The following is a 16,206-nucleotide window of genomic DNA, read 5'->3' as shown; positions in this document are numbered from 1 at the left end:
GCGCCGAGGGTTGGGGCAACATTCACAGGCGCAGTTTTGTGCAGGTGCAATCCCGAGCGCCTGGCTCCAACCCAAGAAAAGGGGGCGGGTGGCACGAGGCGCCCAGCTGCTCGCCGATTGGCGACGAGACCCAGCGAATGAGGAGAAAGAGCCCACCGCCTCCCCAAAGCCCCATTCATTCGTTCAACGAATATTCGCATAGCATCTACCAGGTGCTGGGCTGCAAGGGCTCCCAGGATGCTGCTAAGTAATTGCAACCCGCATTCCACTTGCTCTACTGGAGCATATATTCGGATAAAAGTGACAAATATACTTTGTATCATATACCAGGATATAATTGCACCTAAGAAAAATAATACAAAGTAAAGGAATAAGAAAGTGAGGAAGCAGGGTGCTATTTTAGTGAGGGTGGCCAGGAAAGACCTCCCAGAATAAGTGACATCTGAGCAGAGATGTAAAGGATGAAAATGAGCCAGTCGTGTGACTACATGGGAAGAGAGTTTCAGGCGGAGGGACTAGCAAAGGCAAAGACCCTGAAAAAGGAATGGGCTTGACAAGTTCAAGGACCAGGAAAGAGGTCAATGTGGTTGGAGGACAGCGAAGGAGAGGGCAGTGGAAAAAGAGGAGTCCAAAGGAGTAGCCTGGGACCCAAATATGTACGGTCTTTCTCACTTATTAGCTCTCTTTCTCTCTGAAACATTTGATGCATTTATACCTGTTTCTCCACTCACAAATTGATGCTGAGATTCAGGTCTAACTTGAATTTAATGATATCTTTAAACCAACTCACCAGTGCAATTCTTGCATTCCTTCTTACATAAGACCCATTGCAAAAGGTCTTTGAGCAGATGATAGCAGGATAGGAAATGACTTGAATTCATACTGACTCCTTCAAAGTAAATAGTGAACTACAGCTCTTGTTTTCTCATAAGAGGGAGGGATTTAAGTTTTCTCATAAGAGTGAGGGAGAATTGCGTTCCAATGGCTACTGTTTTACAAGCAAAATATGCTGGAGAGTCCTTATTTTTAATATCTAAAAAGGAATCAAAAATAGTTGTGAGTCGATGGCAAATCTAAAATCTGCTTAGAATATAAAGGCCGAGATCACAAGCAGCAACCACCATGCAAGTTCCCTTTTCCTGAAAATGAAACCTGTTACTGGAGTAGAAACCAGAACACAGACCCACACAAAAAAGATAAAATGGCAGAGTCATCTTTCATGTCACAGCTAAGATTAAAATCATCTACCTGAATTGTGGAAATGGAAACATTCGCTTTTCTGAGAAAAAATGCCTGTTTTATGAGCTCTGAAACAGTGCAGAGGTATTCACTGCAATGAGTGATATTTCTATATTTCTATAATCTATAATTCTATATTCCTATATTTTATAATACTTATTTATTCAACCAGACATGGTGCCTGTTACCAGCCACTGCCTGTTTGCAGGAAGGAAAAAGTGAATATTCAGAATTCCTTGTGGGGAAAGGTGTGGTGTCTAAATGGGTGTCTCTTGATAGGATGGGGGCCTCGAAATGCAGGGTGAAGATCAGGTGGGATCCGTGGGCACAGGAAGCGAAAGAGTTCACCCAAGGCAGAACAAAGGAGATAGAAGTTTATCAAATACACAGAAAGGGAGCTGTGCACAGGATAGCCATGGAGGGGCTGTCTGCAACCAGTGGGTGGGGGCCATTTTTCAAGGGGGAAGATAAAGAGGTATGGCAACATATGGAATTCTCCTTTTCTTGGTAATGGTGCCTCTGTGTAAATAGCCTATTGGTCAGTTGGGGCCTCTGGCTATTTTGGACCTTCTCTACATTCCTTTGCTCAATCCTGTTTACCAGAAAGCAGCCTCTACAAAGGGACTTTTTTTTTTTTTTTAATAAAAGTGATTTGGATATGGAAGACAGGTGGCCTGAAAAGAAAAGAAAAATTCTTAGGTTTATAGAATTGAGAAATTTATCTGCCTGCCCAGAGAGATAAAGTGACTTGTTTAGGGTCTTTCAGAGAGTGGAAGCCTCTCTTCTCACTAAGACTATATGATTTTTAAGTCAATATTCCCCTTGGATGTTGAGCTCTTTTCACCTCATAGAGAATTTTTTAGCTCTTTATGTGATCCCTGGTAGTGGCATAGCTAGAAAGTTGCTCCCAGGACAAACATTTCAGAAAGATACCCCTATTTTTGAAAACGATAAAAAAGAATTCCAAGAGAACAATTTTTTTCTTTTCTTTTAGAGAGAGAGTGTGGGGCAGTGGGGCAGAGGGAGTGGAAGAGAATCTTAAGAAGGTTCCATGCCCAGTGCAGAGCCCGATATGGGGCTGGATCCCATAACCCCAAGATCATGGTCTGAGTTGAAATCAAGAACTGGAGGCTTAACCAATTGAGACACTCAGGTGCCCCCCAAGAGAATAAATTTTACCAAGTCTTTCATGACATTCTCTCACACACTATGAGAAAGAAGAAATGTGGGTTGGAGGATTTATTTAGATTCAAAACTGATTATATGGCCAGATCTAAAAGTAAAAATTAGCAGCTAATTGTCACCTTTATGGGGCAGTGTGTGGCACCCACTAAGATCCTGTCCTTCCACTGCAGCAGAACATGGCAGAAGTGGGTCTCGCTACTGCTCTCCAAAACCACCTCTACAGCAAGACTGTGACAATGTTGTCAGATGGGGTTTTGGCTGTTGTGTCTCTGTAAAGTTCTTAGGTGGTTTTGATGCAAAGGCAAGGTTGAAAAGACGTGGCCAAGGGTTTAAGAACTTAAGCTTGAGAGTCCGGCAGACCCAGGTTTGAATCCCAGCCTTCACCAAGGATGTCATTTAGATTTTCTAAGCTTCCATTTCCTCATCACTATAATGAGGATAGTAATATCTTCCTTGAGATATCTGGAAGATTAGATGAAAAAGTATTTTTAAACCCTTAGCACAGCTATTAAATGCGTATTAGAGTTGTGGTAAGGTCAATTTACAGATATCAGCAGGCTGGGAGGTATGAGAACTATGTTGGATTTTATTAGTAATCCTGAAGCATTTGTCACAATCTATCACATTCCCCAGAACTGTGTGGGCTGTAATGATAAGGACAGAGCTTTAACAGAGATAAATGCAAAGACTTACATTTGGGCTTTTTCACAACGGGTTTGTTGCCAGAACACAGGTGTGAAAACCACTGCTCAACCTAAACCAAAAAGGGAAAGAAAAGACTCACATTAACATCATCGTCATTGGACACATAGATTCAGGCAAGTCTACTGCTACTGGCCATCTGATTTACAAATCTGGTGAGAGCGACAAAAGAACTATCAAAAAATCTGAGAAGGAGGCTGCTGAGAAGGGAAAGGGCTCCTTCAAGTATGCCTGGGTCTTGGATAAACTGAAAGCTGAACATGAACATGGTATCACCATTGCTATCTGCCTGACAAATTTGAGACCAGCAAGTACTATGTGACCATCACTGATGCCCCAGGACATAGAGACTTTATCGAAAACATGATTAACAGGCACATCTCAGGCTAACTGTGCTGTCCTGATTGTCACTGCTGTGTGCTGGTGAATTTGAAGCAGGTATCTCCAAGAACAGGCAGACCCATGAGCGTGCCCTTCTGGCTTACACACTGGGTATAAAACAGTTAATTGTTGGTGTTAACAAAATGGATTCCACTGAGTCACCCTATAGCCAGAAGAGATATGAGGAAATTGTTAAGGGAGTCAGTATCTACATTTAGAAAATTGGCCACAACCCTGACACAGTAGCATTTATGCCAGATTGTGGTTCGAACGGTGACAACATGCTGGAGCCAAGTGATAACATGCCTTGGTTCAAGGGATGGAAATCCACCCGTAAAGACGGGAACACCAGTGGAAGCATGCTGCTTGAAGCTCTGGATTGCATTCTGCCACCAACTCATCCAACTGATGAGCCCTTGTGTCTGCCTCTCTAGGACATCTACAAAATTGGTGGTATTGATACTGTCTCTGTGGGCCGAGCAGAGACTGGTGTTCTTAAACCTGGCTTGGTGGTCAACTTGGCTCTAGTCAATGTTACAACAAACATTGTAAAGTCCAGTAAAGTCCACTGAAATGCACCATGAAGCTCTCAGTGAGGCTCTTCCTGGGGACGACATAGGCTTCAATGTCAAGAACATATCTGCCAAAGATGTCTGTCCTGGCAATCTGGCTGGTGACAGCAAAAATGATCCACCAATGGAAGAAGCTGGCTTCATGGCTCAGGTGATTATCCTGAACCATCCAGGCCACATCAGTGCTGGGGATATAACTGTGCTGGATTGTCACACAGCTCACATTACTCGCAAGTTTGCTGAGCTGAAGGAGAAGATAGATCGTCATTCTGGAATAAAGCTGGAAGATGGTCCCAAGTTCTTGAAGTCTGGTGATGCTGCCATTGTTGATATGGTTTCTGGAAAGCCTGTGTGTGATGAGACCTTCTCTGACTATCCTCCTCTAGTCTGTTTTGCTGTCCATGCTGTGGGTGTCATCAAAGCAGTGGACAAGAAGGCAGCTGGAGCTGGAAAGGTCACCAAGTCTGTCCAGAAAGCTCAGAAGGCTAAATAAATATTATCCCCAATATTTGCCAACCTCATCTTAATCAGTGATGGAAGAAAAGTCTCAGAACTGTTTGAGTCAACTGGCCATTTAATTTTAATAGTAAAAGACTGGCTAATGATAACAAGGCATCATAAAATCTTCAGAAGGAAAGACTGTTTTGCAGACCATTTGGTTTTTTTTGTGTGTGGCAGTTTTTAAGTTATTAGTTTTTAAAATTAGTACTTTTTAATGGAAACAACTTGACCAAAAGTCTGTCCCAGAATTTTGAGACCCATTAAAACAGCAAATGAGGGGGCGCCTGGGTGGCTCAGTGGGTTAAGCCGCTGCCTTCGGCTCAGGTCATGATCTCAGGGTCCTGGGATCGAGGCCCGCATCGGGCTCTCTGCTCAGCGGGGAGCCTGCTTCCCTCTCTCTCTCTCTGCCTGACTCTCTGTCTACTTGTGATCTCTGTCAAATAAATAAAATCTTAAAAAAAAAAAAAAAAACAGCAAATGAGGAAAAAAAAAAGATTTACATTTGGGTTAAAACCCAAATATAACCAAAAACTATGCATTAAATGATGAAATAATAAAAACATCATTCTTAAGAGGAGCAAAAAAAGGGACACCTGGGTGGCTCAGTCAGTTGGGCCTTTGCCTTCAGGGTTCAGGCCCTGGGATTGAGTCCCATATGGGTTCCTTGCTTGGCGGGAGCCTGCTTCTCCCTCTGCCTGCTCTGCCTGTTCAGCCTGCTGCTCTCTCTCTCTGACAAGTAAATAAATAAAATGTTTTTAAAAAAGAGAGAGAGGGAGAGAAAAGTGAGAGCAAAAAAAGACACAGAAAAGTCCTTGGAAAGGGAAAGAGGTCAAGCAAATGGTTGGGGTTAGATGGAGAGTTGCTTTGTTTCTTTCCAAGATAGGGAAGAGTACTTTTCTGAAGGCAAGGGAGGTAGCTATGGAGAGAGGCTGATTTATTCCTGGTCTATAATACAAACAGAAAGGCCAGAGTGTAAATCAGATAAACAGACGAGCTTTGAACCACCCAGATATTTTAGAATCATTCATTTCAAAGTTTGCTTAGCTATGGGGGTGGAGGGAGTTGAAAACGTCCTCTGTACTTCAGCATATCCCTGATCTCTCATCCTTCCTATAGTCCCAAAGATAAAGGTGTTTCTAGCAAACAGATCCCTCCTTCCCTTGAGATAACCAGATACATTTAACTTTGGTGTATGAAAACCAAAAGTTTTCCCCTCTGTAAACAAGGAATTAATAACCTTCTTCAAGTGAGGATAATTAATTGGTGAAATATGCAAAATGTCTATTATAATTATGCTCTACTGAAACTGTTTTACTTCAAACAGGAGTATGGTTAGCAATTCATTAAAAATATTTTTCTTTATAAAAGGAGTCATATTGTGATTCACTCTTAAGAATAGAAATTCCCCTGGCATAATTTTTTGTTTACAGAGCATTAATTCCTCAGTTCTTATTTAGATTATGGATTCTGCCCTCTTTCTCTAAGAATGGTCCTCTTGACCCAGAATAGCCAGCCTCTGGCCCCTTACTGTTCATGACCCAGCCTCCACATCTGTTGAGGGCAGCATGAGTTGTCACCTGACTCAAGCTGAGCCAATCAAGGTCTCCCTTTCGGAGAAGCCCAAACTGGGATTCAGAGACAGTTGCTCAGACTTCTCTTTTCGCTTATTTGCTTCCAATGCTCTAAAGTTAAATCTGGTTTTGTGATGTGGCCATCTTTATGTACATGGAGTTGCACAGAAGCCTAATTTGCTGGGGGTGGGGGAGATTAACACAGATCTAAGACAGGACAGAGAAAAAGAGAGAAACACACCAATAAAGAGTCCTCATCACGTTTCAGTTTCCTCTTCCTTCTAAGGCCCAAAGAAACTTCCTGTATTTGGTATCTTGAAAATATTTCCTTATGACAAATTTCTGCTTTTTACTTAAGCTAGATCTACTAGTGTAGAGTACTTGCTACAAAATAACCTGAAGAAGACAGATACTATAGCACACCGATGAGAAGAGAAACAAGGAATATTCTCTCAAGTCTCAAGAGAGAAGATGTACAACTTTTTAAAAATCCAATTTACCCACAAATTCTGAAGTCTATCTCCAATGAAGGAGCCAAGCATAACTATGTAAGTATCAGTCACAATCTGAGACATTACACGGAACCCATGTAATTTTGGTTAGCCAAAAATAAGCTATCTTTGAGCAGGGTGGCTACGTCTTACAGAGAAATTTTCCTCACCCTCACCTCCTCTTCCAAATCATCACTCCCTTCAGGGATGTTGGGTTTTCTCTTCTCACTCACTTCATCCAACTTTCTCTGTAACTGAATTTTGTGAATCTTCTGGGCCATAGCTATAATAATTGCTGTGGTCACTCCACTTCAGTTAAACTATTGACCCAAGGGAAATCTAATTTGATATTAATACATCTTACTGCTATGTTTAAATATTGTGTATTTCAATTTTACCTACGAAATACACAGTGGGACAAAAAAATCCTGCCTAAAGCAGTTCTCAACTTTAACTTCTACATACGCTCAATGTCTATAATTTGTCCTTAAGTATATTTGCTCAACAAAGAGACCCCTCCCTGTCCCCATCTCTCCCTCCATGCCTTCTCTTTCTAAATAATGTCTGGAGGCTGCACTTCTTTACCTCTGCACGATGAGAGCTGGTCAAAGGGAAAGCCAGTGTTTTCCCCCCAGCATAGGCAGCTGGTAATGGGGGAGCACTGTCTTTAGGGTGGTCTTACTTTATCCACATTTCTGTCCTCTCAGTTCTTTTGGAAACCTGTTACCCAACAGTGGCTCATGTCTGAATTTATTGACTTGAAATATGTTTTCTTAAAAAAAAAAGACACCTATGTTATGCTGGGCCATTGTTGAAATTATCATAGCTGAAGGACTATGAAGTATTTTATTTGTTTTTTAACAAGGAATTTAGTTTTATTTTCTCTGTGCATTTCCAAAAACACTTAGGACCAATTTAGGAAAAAAAAAAAAAAAAAAAAAAAAACCACCTGTGAAAAAAAGTTACACTTAAAAAAAAAAAAAAAAGCCTGAGAAGGATTGGTGTCTTAGCTGTAGGGAGCTACAGAAATTCTGATTGGTCCAAAGAATTGAAAAGATACTGGGAAGCTAGAACAGGAGGCAAAAGAATGAGCAATTACTAAGGAAAAGTGTCTGAAAGTGGGCCACAAGGAGAACTAGAGGCCGGGGGTTGGTCTGGGTGGAGGGAGGGGGCCCCCACCGGTAGCCATCTGGTGGGGGGTGGTGGAAGCCCAGTGTATCCATGAGGGGCATCCGTGGAGGAGGTCCATGCATCCCATGTAGAGGCATAGACCTGGATGACGCGTGGGAGATCCAAACAGAGGCCACTGGTGGGGGACGGGAGGCATGCCCATTAGAGGTCCTAGATGAGGCATGCCAGGTGAGGGTTGGGGTGATGGCTGCCCCCCAGAGCCTAATGGCCTGGAATGGGGATGTCCTGACCCATGAGGGCCATGGTAGGCCAGCTGTATCTGAGATCCCTGGATAGGGCATCCCATACAGTGAGAATTGGTGAGGATGTGAGTGTCCATGTCCAGGATGTCCAGACCCTGCATTCCTGATGATGGTGGGCCATGTCCTCCAGCCTCAGGAGACACAGGTAATGGGGGCCTAGCTGGGGGTATCCCAGGTAGAATGGTTCCAGGAGGCAGCACTGGGGGTGGGAGGGGCCGAGGAGGAGGGCTACCTGAGGGAGGAAGCCCAGATCCCAGTGATGATGCCACAGAATTGGGGGTTGAAGGTGGAGAGGGTGACTCTGCAAGGAGCTGACAAGGGCAATCAGCCTGCGAGAGTAGGTTGGTTCTGGGCTGCCAGAAGTTGTTCGGCTGCTGAACCCTGGTGCTGACCCTTGGAGTCCTTCTCAAAGGCACAGGACACAGTGATAGGGAGGTTACAGAGATAATGCCCATTCAGAACATGAACAGCTGCTTCCAAAGCATCAAACAAAACAAAATTAATAAAGGCATAATCTTTGGAGTTGCCTGTGTTAGGGTCCCACACAATCTCTGGAGTTTGTAAAATCACCCCAAAGGCACTGGAAATACCATAAACAGCTTCCTATCCATCTCAGTCCAGGTTGCCAACAACAACGTTGGCCCCACATCCAGGTTCTTGCGAGCTGATGTCTGGTCCACCTTCCCACACAGTTTGATCAGGTTCATGATCTTCGTGGTGTAGTCAGCTTCCTCGTTGTCCAAGAATTCCACAAAGCCTTGGCCTGGTGCTGATCTGTGACTTCATCCTTTGGCATGCGGGAGGTGACTACTGGCCCTGCCTGGAGGATTAGCTCCCACAGCCGTGGTTGGCCAACCTCCCCATCCAAGCCTCCCATGTAGATAGCAGCACCCTGGTTCTGCTCAGAGATCAGCCTGGCTGCATGGCAAGGGGCTCCTGCATGCTCCATTATGAAGTGCTTGAAAGCCCACTGAATCAAAGTCATATGCAAAAGTCATACTTTCATAACTGTTAATAATGATTGGTCAGACTTCAGTTAGGAATTATAAATTGTGAATTACAAATTGAATCCATCAAGAAGACATGTGGAAGTCCTAACTACCAGTAACTGGGAATGTGATTTCATATGGAAAGAGGGTCTTTGCAGATGTAATCGAGTTAAGATGAGGTCATTGTCCCTAATCCAATAGGACTGGCATCCTTTTTTTTTTTTTTTTAAGATTTTATTTATCTGAGAGAGAGAAAGCACACAAGAGGGAGGAAGGACAGAGGGAGAGGGAGAAGCAGACTCCCTGATGAGCAGGGAGCCCGACACTGGGCTCAATCCCAGGACCCTGAATCACGACCTGAGCAGAAGAGAGATGCTTGACCACCTGAGCCACCCAGCTATGCCAGGACTGGTGTCCTTGTGAGAAGTGGAGAAGACAGACACACAGAGTGAAAACAGCCAGGGAAAGAGAGTCAGAGACTAGAGTGATGCATCTGAACCAAGGAACCCCTCAAGCTACCAGAAACTGGAAGAGGTGAGGCAGAAATCCCCTCTGAAGGCTCCAGAGAGAGCACAGCAATGGCCATTTGCTTGAGCACAGACTTGAAGCCTCCAGAACTGTGAAAGAATAAATTTCTGTTGTTTTAAGCCTCCCAGTTTGTGATACTTAGTTCCAGCAATATAGAAATACAACGCCCCTACATTTCTCAAACTGAAACTGAGAAAAGCCTGGAGAATAACTTTCTCTTCTAGTATTGATACCAAATACTGTCTCCAAGTGAACATTAATATCACCATTCCCATTTGAAGAAAAAAAAAATACTGTTTCTTTGCTTTCTCCTTTTGGTGCTTTTGCTCACTTGTGTTTGTCTTTGGTTTTTCTTTCTTTTCTCTCATTGTCACTGCATCTGTCAGAAAGCAAGCATGTCAGAAAACAAGCAAGGGTAATAGTCCACAGGCAAACTCTTTCAGTCAGGCAGTCTAATGCTATGAATATTTTAGTTTCGGGTGCTTTCTACTCAGATGCCAGTTCAACTCTTGTACTACTCACAGAGCCTGTTCTGGAAATCAACAGCACTACAAGTAATAAAGTATTTAGCAAGAATCATGCATCTATTATCCTTATCATCCTATTATCTAATATTCTTATTCAGGGACTAAGAAGATTTGTTGAACAAGCTACTTTTTTTCTTTTTAGATCTCACAAGTAAATGTTCCAAATAATATAGATAGTAAAGTATCCCCCGGACCTCCTCACTTGCCAGATGTAACCACTGACGACTATTTGGTATGTTACGTTTCAGACTTTCTCCTAAGCATTTTCCTGCCTATCTCCTATAAATGCAGTTTCAGGCTCTGTAAACAAAATGGATAATTCTACACTTTTTTCTGTGACCATTTTTTCACTTCAACATGGAGATATTTCATTCAACATGTATGCTTTTTAACTCTTATATGGTATTCAATAAAACAGGTGACTCCTAATTTATTAAATCATTTCCCAATCTATCAACATTTAGTAATGTGATTTTCACAATTAAAAGCAATGCTAAATTGGCACATCATTATATATATATTTCATGGGCACAAAGGTATTCCCTACGATAGTCACTGGACTGCCTGGGCCAAAGGAAACACATATTTAAAATTTGGTGGCTCTTGTTAAATTCACTTTCAAAAATCTCATAGTAGCATATAAATACCCCTTTCTCTGTAATCTCACTAACTCTGGATATTATGATATTACGTAATTTTAATTCCAAATCACATTAATTCCAATAGTTCAACAAGTATCTATTAAACACCAGTTATGTGACAGGTGTTCCACAAATGTCACACATTTCCTGGTATGTCTACCCATTCCTTTTTTGTTTTTCTTTAAGATTTGTTTATTTGAAGAGAGATGACCAGTAGGCAGAGAGGCAGGCAGAGAGAGAGGAAAGCAGGCTCCCTGCTGAGCAGAGAACCTGAGGCGGGGCTCAATCCCAGGACTCCGAGATCATGACCCAAGCCGAAGGCAGAGGCTTAACCTACTGAGCCACCCAGGGGCCCCTATGCCTACCCATTCTTGCCTCCACTTTTAAGTAGACATAATAATATTAGACTGTAAAATTCACCAACCGTCTTGACCAAGCAGGTAATTATTCAATCACATTCAAATATATCTTCGAAATCAGCTGCCTTATACCATTTTTTTTTTTTATGGGAGAAAATGATTTCTAAGGGTAAACACTGGTGACATACAAAGACTTGAGATTTTTACTGCCTAAGGGACCTTGATCAGTTATTCAACCTTTCCAAACTTCTGTTTCCTAGTCTACCCTATGAGAATATTAGGGGTGCTTACCTTTTAGGGCTGATTTTAAGTTACAGTGATGTAACATATAAAAAACATCAGTAAATTCCTGAGAATAATAATAGATGACATGAGAGTCCATAAAACACGCCGATCATTCGTCAAGGACTTTACATGTATTAAATCATTTGAGCCTCACAATAACTCTATGAGATGGTTCATTTTGTTACCTTCATTTCAAAAGGATGAAACTGAGGCACAAAAGAATAACTTTCCTAGGGTCTTCCTGAAATCCTGCCAAGCCAGGGCTGAATCCTAGAAGGCCTGGCTTCAGAGCCGATCACATTCTACTGTCTCCTGAACAGGCAATCAACAATAGATTTTATTTCCTTTATTCTTATCGTCTTACAGCAGAGTCTACCGAATGCACATCCTTACTTAAAGAATGTTAAACATGGTGATGGAAGCTGATTCATTACATTCTAAAGAATCAGGTAACATTATTTACAATTAATGTATAACAAAGGCTTCTACCCAGGGACAGATTCTTGTTTGCTGGAACAGTTCCAGATGCTCCTATGTGGTAGAGCAGTGGTTCTCAAAATGTGGTCCCTGGATGTCAGTCCTACCTGGGCATTTGTCAGAAATGTAAATACTTGAGCCCGAACTCAAACCTCCTGTATAAACTTCTGGAGGTGAGGCTGTGTTTTAACAAGACTTCCAGATGATTCCGATGCATGTAAAAGTTTAAGAACTGCTATAGTAGGGAATCCATGTAATGGGTGAAGTGAAAAGAAGAGAAAAGAAATAGCCAAAGAGCTTGGATGGACTTTCAGAATAAACAGATGGTGCAGAGAAGGGGGGTGGGGAATGACAAAAGATATGTGAGGCCCGAATATGAAACCTGACTTGAGTGACGAGCAGAAAGAAGAGATCCTTGTTTCACGTTGCTGCAGTATGTGTAGGGAAACAAGAGATGGGACAGCGCAAGATGATTTTAAAGTATTTTGCTTTATGTTATAACTAAAATTCACTTTTAAAAAAATATTTATTTATTTATTTATTTATTTATTTGACAGACAGAGATCACAAGTAGGCAGAGAGGCAGGCAGAGAGAGAGGGAGGAGGCAGGCTCCCCGCCGAGCAGAGAGCCCGATGCGGGGCTCGACACCAGGACCCTGAGATCATGACCTGAGCCGAAGGCAGAGACTTAACCCACTGAGCCACCCAGGCGCCCCAATAAGATTCACTTTTATGCCCTTAAAAGAACAACTTGATTTTCAAGATGGCAGCAGACCAGGAGGACCCTAGGCTCCACTTGTCTCACAAACACAACTAGATAACAATCAAATCATCCTAAATACCCCAGAAACTGACCTGAAGACTGGCAGAACAAACCCCACAACTAAAGAAAGGGAGAGAAGAGGTCACAATGAAGAAGTTAAGAAGTACAGAGACATGTTTTAGGGGAGAATCAGATCACAATGCAGAGGGGAGGGACCCATGGTCATAGAGAAGGACAAGAGAAAGAGAGACAGAGAAAGAGAGAGGCACACACACACAGGAATGCACAAGGAGAACATTTCCCCAAAGTCACTGGCTTGGAAAATCAAGAGGCTAAATTTCGTGAGTTCTTGCAATCAGTAGGGATTAAAGCAAATAACCCAGGGCAGACAGTGTTGAAACAGCATCTGGAAAATGCCTGGGGTACACAGCAGGCAAATTATTCTCTCTCAATCAAGCTTGCTTCAGTCCCAGCATGGCAGACCCCTCCCTGAGAAGACCAGCCTAAACTCTGCTCATCACTTGTGTACTGACCAGAGAGCTCTGCAGGATGTCAGTTCTGGTGGAGCTGGTGTCAGGTCTCACTTCACGAGCTTATGAGAGTACATCTAGTTAAAACTCACCACATTCAGTCCAGGGACTAAACACTGCCCACAGCAAGCAAGGACAGGCTCTGCAAATGATGAGCCAGGAGAGAGCAGCCAAAACACACTAACAGAGTGCACACAGCACACACAAGAGACAACAGTCTCTAAAGCAACAGTCAGTACATGACCTCATCTTCATAAAGTCAATACTTTCAGGAGCAGAAGACATGAATAAGCTTTTCAAACACAGAGTAGAAGGTGAGACTTAAATAAAATGCTAAGATGGAGGAATTTATCCCAAATGAAAGAACAATGCCAGAGATCTAAGCGAAACAGAAATAGGTAATATGCTTGAAGGAGAATTTAAAGGATATTCACCGTGCTTGAGAAAAGAATAGAAGACATCAGCAAGGCTACAGAGACATAAGATTTAAAAAAGAATCAATCAGAGATGAAGAAGGCAATAAACAAGGTTGGAAACAGGCTTGATACAATGAAGAGCAGATTGGAAGAACCAGAGGAGCAAATTAGTGACCTAGGAGAAAAAATAATGGAAAATAATGAAGCTGAACAAAAGGAAGAAAGAAGAATTATGCAACACGAGAATAGACTAAGGGAACTCAGTGATTCCATCAAACATAATAACATGCATATTGTAGGAGGCTCAAAAGAAGGAGAGAGAGAAAAGAGGGTAGAAAATTAATTTCAACAAATAATAGCTGAAGTCTTCCCTAATCTGTGGGAGGAAACAGACATTCAAATCCAGAAAGCACAGAAAACTCCCATCAAAATCAACAAAAGCAGGTCAACATATATAATTACATATATCAAGATATATTGTAATTAAATATGCAAAATACAGTGATAAAAAAAATCTTAAAAGCAGCAAGACAAATGAAGTCCTTAACTTACATGGGTAAGGCAAGCTAGAGGTCTCTCAACAGAAACCTGGCAAGCCAGAAGGGTGTGGTATGATATATTCAATATCCTGAGTAGGAAAAAAGTTGTAGCCAAGAACACTCTAACCAACAAAGATATCATTCAGAATAGAAGGAGAGGTGAAGAGATTCCCAGAGAAATAAAAACTAATGAGGTTCATGACCACTAAATCAGCCATGCAAGAGATATTAAAGGGAACTCTTTCAGTGCAAAGGAGAAACCAAAAGTGACAAAGACAAGAAAGGATCAGAGAAAATTTCCAGAAACAATGACAAAACAAGTAATAAAATTGAAATAAATATATATCTATAAATAATTACTTGTACATGGACTAAATGCTCTAATCAAAAGATAGAGCATATCAGAATGGAAGAAAACAACCAAGACCCATCGTTATGCTGCCTACAAGAGACTCATTTTAGTGGAGCCTGGGTTGCTCCACTGGTTAAGCGTCCAACTGCTGATTTTGTCTAGGGTCATGATCTCAGGGCTGTGAGATAGAGCCTGTGTTGGGCTCCACACCATGCTGAGCATAGAGCCTGGCTGAAGATTTTGTCTCTCTCCCTCTGCCCCTTCACCCCACTCACATGTGCTCTTGGTCTCTCTAAAAAAAAAAGAGAGAGAGAGAGAGAGATTTTAGACTGAAAGACACCTGCAGATTGAAAGTGAGGGGGGTGAAGAAACACTTATCATGCAAAAAGATGTCCAAAGAAAGCCAGAGTAGCAATACTTAGATCAGACAAAATGGACTTTAAAACAAAAACTGTAAAAAGAGACAGAGAAGGGGATGATAACCATAAAGGGGACAATCCAACAAGAAGAAGAGCAACTGTAAATATTTATGCCCCACATGGGAGCACCCAAATATATAAGACAGTTAATCGCTATCATGAAGGAACTAATTAATAATAACACAATAATCGTGGCAGACTTTAAGACGCCACTCACATCAATAGATAATCTGAAAAGAAAATCAACAAGGAAACAATGGCATTGAATGACACACTGGACCAGAGGGATTTAATGGACGTATTCAGAACATCCCACTGTAAAACAGCAGGATATATATTAATTTCAGGTACACATGGAACACTCTCCAGAACAGATCACATATTAGGTCACAAAACAGACCTCAAAAAATTTTTTAAAAGACTGAAATCATACCATCCAACTTTTTTTTTTTTTTTAACCATAGCACTAGGAAATTAGAAGTCAACCACAAGAAAAAACTTGGAAAGACCACAAATACGTGGACAGATCAACCAAAAAACAATGAACAGATCAACCAAGAAATCAAAGAAGAAATTTTTTTAAATATATGGAAACAAATGAAAATGAAAACATCCCAAAGTCTAAAACCTTTGGGATGTAGCAAAAGTGATCCTAAGAGGAAAGTATATTGCAATATAGGCCTGCCTCAAGAAGGAAAAATCTCAAATAAACAACCTAATCTTACACCTAAAAGAGCTAGAAAAACAACAAGAGAAGCCTAAAGCTAGAGGAAGGAATTAGTGTAGAAATAAGTGATACCAAAACCGAAAGAACAATAGATCAGATTAATGAAACCAGGAGCAGATTCTTTGAAAGAATTAATAAAATTCATAACCCCCTAGCCAGACTTATCAAAAAGAAAAGAGAAAGGACCCAAATAAATGAAATCACAAATGAGACAGGAGGAATAACAACCAACACCACGGAAATACAATTATAAGAGATTATGAGCAACTAGACGCCAACAAATTGGACAACTTGGAAGAAATGGATAAATTCCTAGAAACATATAAACTGCCAAGACTGAAATTGGAAGAAATGGAAAATATGAACAGACTGATAACCAGCAAAGAAATTGAATCAGTAATCCAAAAACTCCCAACAAACAAAAGTTCAGGGTTAGAGGCTTCTCAAAGGAATTCTAACAAATATTTAAAGAAGAGTTCATACTTATTCTTCTCAAATTATTCCAAAAAAAAGAAATGGGAGGAAAACTTCTAAATTTATTATATGATGCCAGCATTACCCCGATACCCAAGTCAAAGA

General features: G+C 41.5%; 2 pseudogenes; one reads left to right on the top strand and one right to left on the bottom strand.

Annotated features, from left to right (window-relative positions):
- The first annotated feature begins 1,654 nt into the window (after positions 1-1,654).
- On the top strand, positions 1,655-5,000 carry LOC131812170 (elongation factor 1-alpha 1-like; annotated as a pseudogene).
- Positions 5,001-7,709: 2,709 nt separating this feature from the next.
- LOC131812169 (splicing factor 3B subunit 4-like) lies at positions 7,710-9,024 on the bottom strand (annotated as a pseudogene).
- Positions 9,025-16,206: the final 7,182 nt, after the last annotated feature.

Source organism: Mustela lutreola, chromosome 12 (genome assembly GCF_030435805.1).
Source record: "Mustela lutreola isolate mMusLut2 chromosome 12, mMusLut2.pri, whole genome shotgun sequence".
In the NCBI taxonomy this organism is placed as follows: domain Eukaryota; kingdom Metazoa; phylum Chordata; class Mammalia; order Carnivora; family Mustelidae; genus Mustela; species Mustela lutreola.
Note: the sequence above shows the minus strand (reverse complement) of the source record. Positions and strands in the feature narration are given on the sequence as shown.